The 12,247-nt window shown below is 41.2% G+C and overlaps 1 protein-coding gene across 2 annotated transcripts in view; it reads left to right on the forward strand.

The window, feature by feature from the left end:
- LOC143295366 (uncharacterized) overlaps positions 1–12,247 on the forward strand; it is a 378,847-nt gene that overhangs the window by 300,779 nt on the left and 65,821 nt on the right. The gene's annotated exons all lie outside the window — the stretch shown is intronic.

Raw genomic sequence — 12,247 nt, forward strand, 5'->3', positions numbered from 1 at the left:
CAACCATTTTTCATTATCTTGAACATTATGTAACCATTCCGTATTAAGCTCGTTTGGTCCTGTAGGTAAGTACACAGAGACGACACGAAGAGTAAGGTGGTCACTGAATTTAACACGTGCCGCGCATGAATGGAAATCAGGAGTAGAATTAGGTGCTGGTGGAGAGCATACACTGTACTCTGTCCCTTCTTGGATATATATGGCTGCACTGATTTTTGTGGCAGTATCAACCTGCTGGTGCACAGGTGGGTGATAATAACCTGGAAGCTTGGGTAAGTTATTCTTCTTCACATTTAGGGATTGTAATATAAGCGTTTGGAAATTTTCGTTTGCCAAATGTTGGATGAGATATGGCAAATTTGTGGAAATAGATCTAGCGTTCCACTGCATGATCTATATTGCACGTTTACGAATGGGGGGCATTGTGAAGGAGGGTAATATGTATTGGAAAAAATAGATGAAATAAAATTTATAATGTCTTATGGCACACGCAAAAAAACAATAACAACAACTACTACAATAAAAGTAATAGAGTCAACTACTTATACGAATGTTCACAGTTATAAACCAATTTTCAAACAAGAATAAAGAAAGACTAGGAACTAACTAGGAACTAAGAAATTAATAGGTAAAATGTTTAACAAACTATATAAGGAAAAACGTTAATGATTGTAACGGCGAAGTGTAGAAAAAGTACTCAGCAGAGCTGCCTCTGTGGTGCTGGTGATTGAAACAGTCAACTGGTTGTGGCGATAACAGTTGACTCAAGTGTCAGAACATAGGCCAGTCTGTTAGCATGTCGTATCTGTTGTACCACTCGTGGCGAGGATGGACGGAGTAGTGCTGATGTTGATGAGATCTGTTGGGGCGTGCTGGACGTCTTGGCGTCTCCCACAGTAGATCTCGGACATGACGACCAACGTTGCCGGCGAGTAGACTGGTCCCCCTCCTGTTCAGGTGGACACCGTTCCAGAGATAGTGTGTTGTCAGGTTGGTATTTTCCACCAAGGAGATGTTGGCTACAACATAAAGTTCTGAAGTGCAGATGGCGTTGAATAGCTGCCGTTTAGTATCTGTTTTCTTTTCTTTCACGGGGGTTATTTTGCTTATTACGAACTTTGTGTGTGGATTTTTCTGCGCAGAATATTTCACTGCGGATATAAATGATTTACGTAAGTCCCTGGGTTCGTTGAATCTACGATCTTCAAAGTCTTTTTCCTTCCACACCTTTCATGACGGAATCGTGCAGGATAAGCACTTTCGGTAAATCCTTGTGAACACGTGTCCTTGTTGGAACGTTTTGCGTCGGATTGCTTAACATTGACGTCATTCGTGGATTTTTCGTCAGGGGCTGGCTTACTGACACTGTTCTGCAGCTTTTGCTGTTTTGGTGTTTCCTTTTTTGACTCACTTGTGTAAACAAAGTGAGTCTATGTTTTAACCCGGTGTTCGGTTGTGTGTGTGTGTGTGTGTGTGTGTGTGTCCGTGTGTCTGTGTGTCCGTGGTAAACTTTAACATTGACATTTTCTCTGCAAATACTTTGTCAGTTGACACCAAATTTGGTATAAAAATAGGAAAAATTCAGTTCTTTCCAGTCATCTTGTTTAAAACAATATTGCACCTCTGGGATGGGCACAAAAAATTTTTTAAAAAAAGAAGCCTAATTATATGCAAACTGCATTTACTGTTATATTTATATTTTTTGTATTCTCTAAACTTGGCACTTTGACCTCTTATTCTGACACAACAACAAGAGAAGTCATTATTATCATTTTTTGTTCAAACAGGAACTTCTTTTGCTAAGCATGGAATTTTTATTTATTTTGCAAACGTTTTGGTGCAGATAGTAAAAAAAGGGAAATTACTCTGTAATTAATGCTAGGGGACTTAATTTATCACAAGTGAGTCTTGAAGGCCATGCCTCTCTTGTTTCATTGGAGATGATGGTCTTCTCTTTCGATGTTGTTTTCTCTGTTTTCTTTGCTTTTTCCGGGCTCGGTGGATTCAGTTTTGTTGCTTCAGCGTATGTGAGCTGTTGTGGGGCTGGATTCAGTCTGACTTTCTTTGGTTTCAATAGAAACAGCTCTTTTTGTTATTTGCTGTAACGTTTCATTTTGGGCCTCCACGGTCTTTTTCAGTGACGAGATACGGGTGCACAGGGTGGTTATGGTCTGTTTTAGCTCTAATAAAGCATCACTTGTATTTAGGCTTACCGCCATCGAAGAAATCTCCTCGCCTTTTTTTGCCGGGGTTTGGAATTCCGTTGTCGTACTTGGCAACCTCGTTTCGGACAGCTTAGGTTTTGTTTCTCTAATTTTCGCAGCGCTGCCACCTGCTTTCGTTTGTCGGCTGGTTGCATGGGTTGTTGCTGAAGTCACACGAGCACTGCCGCTTCTTGATCTCATCTTCTTTCCGTGTAGTTGTGTCAACTTTGCCACAGTGTGTGTGTGTGTGTGTGTGTGTGTGTGTGTGTGTGTTTAAATGCTTGTGTATGACCGGAGGGATGGACAGCAAAGAATTAAAATGACATACAGAAATAGACAAATTGATAGAACCCTATGACAACAGTCACTTTTTTTCTCACAATACGATCGTATTTAAACAATGTTTGAGAAATATTAACACGTTTTCTTTTCTTTCGTGTATTGTTGTCATGCATTTCCACTGAGTTTTTCACGAATGGAAGACGATCGAGTTCTGTCTGCGGATTTTTTCTTTAGTTTGACGTCTCGATTCCGTAAGAGAAGCAAAAGGCAAATTTCTCTCACTTTCTCCACTCTTCTGTCTATCTGTCTGTCTGTCCGACTTCCTGTCTGTGTATTGTGTTTCCTTTCTGACCGAGAGCTCTGGTGACAGGGTGGTGGTCTGACTGGCAGTTTTCCTCACTTGCTAATAGAATCTCCTCTGCTCACTGGGATCCAAAGAATACGTTCACTTCTCCCTCGTGTTTTTTGTTTTTTTGTTTGTTTGTTTGTTTGTTTTTCTTCTTCTTCTTCTTCTTCTTCTTTCTTTTCTTCTTATTTTGTTCTTTTTAGCCCATTTTGGTTTTCCTGTTTCCAGCTCATTCAAGATCACCTGTCATACCCTCTCTGTCTCTGTCTGTCTCAATCTTGCTCAGTTTCAACCTACTGTATATATGGAGCTGAAATATGAGGACTTGATCTTGCTGCTGCACACTGCGGGAAAATACATCTTTTTTTCTCCAAAGAAATACACAATGATTTTTTGATATATGGTAAAACGGTTCGATATGCTGGGTCCTTGTATTCTAGTGTTAAATTAATTCAGTACTAGCTAAAACTAACTTAATTGAATGCGAAAAACTGTCACATAAGGCTTATAGAATGTCGCTAGAACAGGATAACAGGTAAGAGAAACGTGGTGCCAAATATGATAAATGATTTGCGTAGATTTGCTTTTGGGTACATTTAGATGAATCAAAGTGTCAAAGATATACCTCTTTTGTTCGTATATTTCGTGAAGTATTCTTGGTGGACCGTTGCTGAATATGAACGGGAGGACGAGAACACGACAACTCAGATCATAACAGATGTGCTGAACGACCACGCAGAGTCACCCACCTGGCAGCAGAATGATATCACTAGGGCGTTTCGTATTGGAAGGCCACGCCCACGCGGAAATGACCCACGCCCCATACTTGTTCAGTTCTGTCGCTGGTCGGACAAAATGGCGGTTATGGGTGATAAGGATCTCAGAGACAACCTCTGTATGACGAGTGGCATCCGGGTCGCCTCACCACACGACAGAGAGAGATGCTGTAGTTTCTCTGCGTCTTGGCAAGACATACATATACACAGGGAAGCTATACGACAGAGACAGCCAGCAACCTGTTCAGTACTGAGGACAGTCTCCCCATCCAGGGCAATGAGACAGCCACCAGTTACTGCCCACGTTCAGGAAAACCAAACTGGAGGACAGTTCTCCCCATCCCCATGGCAATGAGAGGACTGGCCACCAGTACAGGCCAACACACGAACAGCATCCAGCAGGAGCAGAGAATTCTGGCAATCCAGTGACTACAAGCCCCGAGGGCACTTCCGGGGCCCAGTGCATGGAACAGTCCGTGGAAACAACATCGTGACTACCCACGAGGCAGTAACGTGAAAGGCCCAGCACATCACGCCAGCACCAGCGTGGTCAGAGGCAAGAGGGGAACAACTCATACATCAGCAGGATGCCAGGTGACAGGCCAGGTGACTTGGCAAACTCCAACAGCCAAGTTGGTGACAGAATTGATTCCATTCCTGTTGTCCCCGGCTCTCATACAGTGATTGACAAGACAGTATGAACTTCATGATCGCACACAAAACATTTCACAACACAGAAGAATCATTATGATGAAAGATACTACTGCCAGGTCAAATCCACACAATACAAGAACAAACAGGGAAAAGAATAGACGTTCTGACCGACCGCGAACAACAATGGGACAATCTATGACTCCTCCTGTGAAGGAAGTCTCAAACAATGTTGACCACACTGACAATGATCAGAACAAGACAAATCCTTTATGTGACGATGACAACGTTCACTCTGATAACCCCTTATCTTATACAGATGACAAACATGAGACTAACAGTCAGAATGAAAACAGAGACCAGAATGAGACAAACGACGATGATTTGATGGATGACAATGGCAGCATGCAAGACCACGAAGTGGTTGCTGTTAACAGTGATATTGTTGTGGAACACGAAACAACAAATGGTCAAAAACAGGACACTGGCAACGCTTATGGAATTACATAAATAACAGAACAAACTGAAATGAACATGAATAATGACACACATGACGAGACAACCAAGACTGACACAGTCACTTAGACAAGAAAAATAGTTGACAAACAAATAGGGTAGGAGACATACTCGTGACAAAAGTGACGAAGGGATGAACTCGGTCCAACAGACCCAGTCATCAGCGCATAGTCTGCAACCGAGACGAGCCGCATCTGGTTCGCGAATTGGTCACCAGAACACTGTGTCGAACACAGAGAGATCGAGCAGTCAGAGCAGTATCTTTGACTCCTTTAGAAGAGCAGAGTCTGGCAACCAGACAAAGGATAAAGGTAAATCCCAGACCCCTATGTCCAAAGCCAAAGAAGGTGGTGCGTCTTGTACCAAGAAATAGGATATCGGCCGGGCCACAGTTCTTGGTAACAAATCCTTGGGAATAAAGGGTCGCAGTCCAGCTATCCTGGGTCCTTGCATTCTAGTGTTAAATTCATTCAGCACTGGCCAAAACTAACTCGATTGAATGTGAAAGGCTGTCACATAAGGCTTATAAAATGTCGCTGGAATTGGATAACATGTTTCAAAGATATAACTCATTTGTTCTTATATTACGTGAAATATTGTTGGTAGAAAAATGGAACTGTCATGTTCAACATTGTAAAATATTTGACTATTTCATTTTATTCAGCCATATACGTGTTTTTTGTCGAACTTATATCTATGCATGCTGATAGACATTTGAAGCGCATTACATTTGGTATTTTTCTAGACCTACGTTAATTGTTGGCGAAATCGAGAGACATGATTGATTTGAAATGTCCATTGTGTCAATCTTCAACAGAAGACGAAGTACATTTTGTATTTTCTTCTCCTTTTTTCTCTTCTTCTTTTCCCTTTTTTCCCCTCTTCCCCCATTTCTTCTCTTGTGGCCTCAGTTGCATGCAAGATCACGGAGCACATTGTCTTACTCTTATTTTCATTCATTTTAGTGCTCTTCACGTGTCTTTCTTCATTGGCCGAGAAAAAAACAAACAACAATAACCACAAAACCCCCACCCCACCCCTCATACATGCACATCATTCATGCACAGTTCTTTATCTGAGTGATATTCTACTGATAGACAAATTCTGCACTTTTTAATCTTTGGTGTAAGATTATGCGTGTCTGTGTTTTTTCTTGCTCTGGTGTATGTTACATCCTGTGCAATGACTCATTCACTCTCTCCATCTTTCAGGCACTGACCTTATTTGTGTGTGTGTGTGTGTGTGTGTGTGTGTGTGTGTGTGTGTTTCTGTATAAGGGTGTATATTCAACTGAAGAAAACTGCGATCGATATACTGGTGCTCGAAGATTAGAAACAAAGAGGAAGAGGAATTTGTTTTCTTTGCTATACTGATGGACATTTTCGCAATCAAAATTAATTCGTTGATTATACAATAAACATTTAGAGTAAGGTCGCTTTGTTCATCTCCGAACAGAGTGTCTTCTATCGTCAGGTTGGTTCGCTTCCCCAGCAAACTGGTCAAATAATGGTCAGTCAGTCCGGAATCTTCGCACTGGGCAACAAAAGTAAATGAAATGTTCGATGAAGTTTACTTCTCACCTCACCTCACCTCACCTCTCCCGTAGTCTGGGTTCAGACCGTTGGGGCACCGCTGCTGACCTGGCCACCACCCCTCTCCACTCTTCACGGTTTTCTGATTTCCTCAGGGCGTCACCGAGCGTCAAGCCTGTCCACCCCCGGATGTTGTCTTCCCATCTCTTCTTCTGCCGTCCTCTCCTTCTGCCTCCTTGTACGGTGGCTTGCAGGAACGTTTTGGCAAGACCAGATGATCGGGAGATGTGTCCATACCACCTAAGTTTGCGTTTTTTCACTATGGACAGAAGGTCTTCGTAGGGTCCAATACTTTGCTTGATTCTGTTCTTCACTTCCGTGTTAGTGATGTGGTCTCTGTAGGAGATGCCAAGTAGTCTACGAAAGCATCTCATCTCGACAGCTTGGATTCTTCTCTCAATGTCTGCAGTCAGGGTCCAAGTCTCGCAGGCGTAGAGCAATATTGATATAACCAGGGAACGCATCAGTCTGATTTTTGAGCTGAGAGCGATGTTTTTGTTGTTCCAGATGGTGTTCAGCTTGTTGAGTGCCATTGTTGTTTGGGCAATTCTCGAGAGTACTTCTGGTTTAGATCCTTCATCTGACACGATTGCTCCCAGATATTTGAAGCCGGAAGTTTACTTCATTTGGACATAATTATTGAGCATTCGATACTGTCCGCTACTTTCATCTTATGCAGTAATACATGGCCTTGTGAATTATTTCCCAGTGCAGTTCTCTTAGTCTACTTTCTTTTTTGTCGTGCGTGCAAGTAGCCATACTTTTTCTTCAAGTACGAAATTAAGCTTTCGAAGCCAGTACCCATAGCTGCAAGGTTTATTTGCATTATTTCCTACTCTGTTGCTCTTGTGCATTAATCTGGAGTCAATTGCTTTCACTATATCAGATGGCTTAGGATTTCGTGCCAGTATATCAATCAATATCATTTCTCAGGACCCATGTTTTCCAGTCATTTGGAATAGCTTTAATTACTACATTGTACTCAAAACGTGTGACTGCGAAATTCTGTCCAACTTTATTTTATACCCCAGTTAAACTCAAAAGCCGATTGTTAATTTTACATATAACGTCATTGATTTTTTCTACGCCTTTGTCTTTCCATTTAGGGAAGAACAAAGCTGTTCCTTTAAATCTTATTTGTGAGTTATTCCACAGTAGCTGTTGATAAAAGTTGTGTCTATTGATCTCTTCTTTAATGAACAAGTTCATTTCCAGGACTGTTCTCCAGAACTCATTTGGAATAGTTTTTAGCATTTCATCAGTAGTGCGGCCGTTTATTCTAAAAACAACTCTTACACCTGTTGCAAGTCCTTGGAAACACCATTTTGGAATATAACCCCAGTTATCTTTTTATAAGTATAGTTTATTAACCCATTGTAAATAGCATGCTTTTTGAAAATTAACTATGTTAATCATTTTAGCCCACCTTCTATATAGTCTCCTTCCATAACCTTTCTTTTGTTTTTGTTTTTCAAAGTTTTTTTTATATTTATTTGAATATCATCATTGTCAAAAAAAATTATATGAGGTTCCGTTTATGATGCCAAGTACTTTGTCTGGGAGTCCAATAGACTGCATTACGTATGTGAACTGACTTAGTAATGGACATTTAGTTATGACTATTTTACCATGCATACTTAGATCTCTTTTACTGATAAGTTTATTCATTTTTTAGATTCTAACTAACCAGTTGTCCTCAATGTTTTCCGCTCTGGTTGCATTCTGAAAGTAGATTCCTGAAATTTCGTCAGTTATCTTGAAGGAAGATCCCATATGGACTGAATTTTTCCTGTATTATAACCATAGCTTTTGTTTTATCCTTGTTTAGTCTCAGACCAGAGAATATTGGAAAGGCATCCAGTATTTCCGATGTCTCAATTATGTCTTTCTTCTTTGGAAGGAAAGGCGTTGTCATCTGCTAACGGTTTTATTTTGATTTCTGCGTTCTTCTTGCTTGGAAATGGGACGCTTACACCTTTGATGTTGCTGTTTCTCTATTTTATTGCCAATAATTCCACAGATAGTATGAAAGAAAGAGGGGACATCCCCTCAACGGACATACTTGTCTTGTTTCACATGTTACTAGGAATGTCTTTGATACTAATCCTCCGTGGTTAATGTTGCTAAATGTCTTATTACTAAGCGCTTGTGTCTATTTAATAAACTTTTCCAAAACGAAATAGTTTGAAAGCTTGCAAAAAGAAAATCTCTTGAAATAGACTCAAACGCCTTACAGTAATCCGGAGCAAACAGATACCCAGATTTACCAGTATGATTTAAATAATCTATGACATCAGCAATGGACGAAATAATCGTTGAAATGTTTCTACCTTTGATGTAACCTACTTGATCTTAATAATAATAATAATGATATTTATATAGCGCTGAATCTTGTGCAGAGACGAATCAAAGCGCCTTCGCACCAGTCATTCACACGCATGTATAACTCTAAAACTGGAGAAACGAAGACAAGGTAGAGGCAGGGAAGGGAGGCTATTTTGGGAAGAGGTGGGTTTTAAGGCCAGACTTGAAAGAGCTGAGTGTGGAGACTTGACGAAGCGAAAGAGGAAGTCATTCCAATTGCAAGGTCCAGAGACGGCGCCCAACAGTCGAGTGTTTGAATATGGGTATGCGTAAACAGTGGATCCGAAGCCGATCGTAGTGAGCGAGATGGAGTGTAGAGGTGAAGACAGCCACAGAGATAGGAAGGGGCAGATTTGTGAATACATGTATAACATAGAGTGCTGATCTTGTCAGTTAGTTTGCTGATAACACGACACAATCTTTCTGATAGAGATTTATCAAATACGAGGGTCATTCAATAAATAAGGTGAATTTTTCGGTATAAGGACTTCTAATACAGATAGAAGCTTACTTTTTTTTCTTTTCTTTTTTGTTTTACTTCTTTTTCACATGGATTTAATTTGTTTTGCAGATTAAAAAAAAACTTTGAGAGTTTTGGCGATTAACAAAGATGGCCGACCAAGAAGCATGCTCCAGGATTGAACAGCGGTCAGTTATCAAGTTTTTGGTTGCTGAAGGGTGCAAACCAGTTGAAATTCATAGGAGAATGTCAACTGTGTATGGTGCCACATGTTTCAGCCGAAAAAATGTCTACAAGTCGGCTAAATTGTTTAAAGAAGGACGGAGCAGTGTTGAGGATGAAGACAGGCCTGGAAGGCCTACAGAAGTGAGGTCTCCTGAGGTGATCGAATCAGTCAATGACCTCATTCAGTCTGACAGAAGGGTGACAGTGGATGACATTGCAAGGACTTTGAGCTTATCTGTTGGGACAGCACACAAAATTGTCCATGATGACCTTGGCTACTCGAAGGTCAGCTGCCGGTGGGTGCCAAAGATGCAAGGCCTCACACAGCAGCCCGAACGGTGCAGACCATCAACGAGCTGGGCTGGAAACTGCTCCCTCACCCCCCTTACAGCCCAGACCTTGCCCCTTCAGACTTTCACCTGTTTGGTCCCTTGAAAGCGTTCACGAGAGGCATGAAGTTTGAAAGTGACGATGAAGTCAAAAGTGTTGTGAGCGACTGGCTGAGACATCAGTCCAAAGATTTTTACGCTGAGGGAATACGGAAGCTTGTGCACAGATGGGAAAAGTGTGTGACAGTGCTGGGAGACTATGTTGAAAAAAAAAAAAGTAAGCTTCTATCTGTATTAGAAGTCCTTATACTGAAAAATTCACCTTATTTATTGAATGACCCTCGTATCTTGTAATCAGCTGGTTAGCTGATCGCGTTGAAGTTATTTCCCTTTGTGAAGTAAGATAATCATCCCCCGTCTTTGTGTGCAAGACATATCACTGGTCTTGAAAGATTCATTAAAAGAGTTTGTCAGTGCTGTTCTGATTTTGTTCCAAAAGACTTACGTAAATTCCACGGTTATTCCATCACTACCTGGGCTGGATCCATTTTGCATTAGTTTGATAACATTGGTTGTTTCTTCGGCTGTTAATTGTCCTCCACATGATGCAGCTTCATCTTGGTCTAACTTGGGGAAATCTTCGTTAGAAACAAAATCATTTATGGCTGTGTTAATATCCTCAATTTCAATTTCTGAAGACCGATTGTGTAAGTTAGAGTAGTATATTACTTGTTCTGCTAAAATTCCTTTTAGTTCCTCAACTAATTTTCCTTCGCTGGTCTTAATCCTGGTCATAGTATTACGTACTCTCTTGCTTTTTCTAAACTGAAAATAAATATTCAGTATTTTTCTCTCCCTCCTCTACTCACATAGCGCGCGCTTGTGTTTGCGCCCCCTTTGCTTTCACAAGTGTTATAATATCCAACTGACGTTTTATACTTAACATTTCATCGTTATATTGTTTGTTGTCTGTATGTGTCATTAGGTTTCCAGTTCACCGATGCGCGCCTGTAACTTTACTGTCATTTCTCTTCTTGCGGACATGACATAGGTCGAAGGTGATGCAATGGATGTAATTCCCATTTAACAAAGTTCCCATCGTTGAACAAAACTGTTTCCTATGTTTTCTTGTCCTGAGTTGATATTACAAAGGGGTTTATACTGCACAAATGCTTTCAAGCCCCATGTGGTTTCTTTTGGTGTTTTTTGTTGTTGCTGTTGTTGTTTACTCTCCCATTCATGTTTCTCCTTCCATCCAGCCCAACAATACAATTCTTATATTTCGATGTATGTGTGTTTTGTATATGTAATGTAATGTAATGTGATCTGATTTGATGTGTGTGTGTGTGTGTGTGTGTGTGTGTGTGTGTGTGTGTGTGTGTGTGTGTTGTTCTCTTTCCAATGTATTTTATCAACACCATGCATGTGTCAGTGTGTGTGTGTGTGTGTGTGTGTGTGTGTGTGTGTGTGTGTGTGTGTTGATTGTTTGTTTTTCTCTTTATTTCATTATCACCATGCTTATGACTTTACTTAGTATTGTGCAGTGTAGACCATGTTCAGGGCGGGAGCTGGATTTAAAAGAGCACACAGGTGTATGTATATTATCCTCGGAAATAAAGATATCTGTCTTATCTTATTCATCTCTCTCTCTGTTTGTTTGCTTGCTGTTTTATGTTTCACCCTCTTTCCTTGTCTGCTCTCATTCCTGTCCTCGTTCATGATATCGTCGCAGCATCTTTGCTTTTTGATTTCCTGTATCACTGAATGAAAGTAATTTTTTCTCATTTCTTTTCCACTTTTTTCAGATGTGAGCCTGTTTTATGTATAGACAATATGTATAGACAGGCAGGCAGACAGGCGCAGGGAGACAGATTAGATAGATGGATAGATAGATATGTGAGTGAGTGAGTGTGTGTGCGTGCGTTCATGCATGCATGTGTGTGTGTGTGTGTGTGTGTGTGTGTGTGTGTGTGTGTGTGTTCACTTGTGTGTGCGTGGGGTGTGCATCCACATTCTACCACAGCTAACGTCACTGGACAGACTGACAGGCGTTGACCATAGCTAACGTCAGTAGACAGACTGACAGGCGTAGACCATAGCTAAAGTCACTGGACAAACTGACAGGCGTAGACCATAGCTAATGTCACTGGACAGACTGACAGACGTAGACAATAGCTAACGTCAGTAGACATACTGACTGGCGTAGACCATAGCTAATGTCACTGGACAGACTGACAGGCGTAGACAATAGCTAATGTCACTGGACAGACTGACAGGCGTAGACCATAGCTAACGTCAGTAGACCGACTGACAGGCGTAGACCATAGCTAATGTTACTGGACAGACTGACAGGCGTAGTCCATAGCTAATGTCACTGGACGGACTGACAGGCGTAGACCATAGCTAACGTCAGTAGAGAGACTGACAGGCGTAGACCATAGCTAATGTTACTGGACAGACTGACAGGCGTAGTCCATAGCTAATGTCACTAGACAGACTGAC

Source organism: Babylonia areolata, chromosome 20, assembly GCF_041734735.1.
Source record: "Babylonia areolata isolate BAREFJ2019XMU chromosome 20, ASM4173473v1, whole genome shotgun sequence".
NCBI classification, from domain to species: Eukaryota; Metazoa; Mollusca; class Gastropoda; order Neogastropoda; family Buccinidae; genus Babylonia; species Babylonia areolata.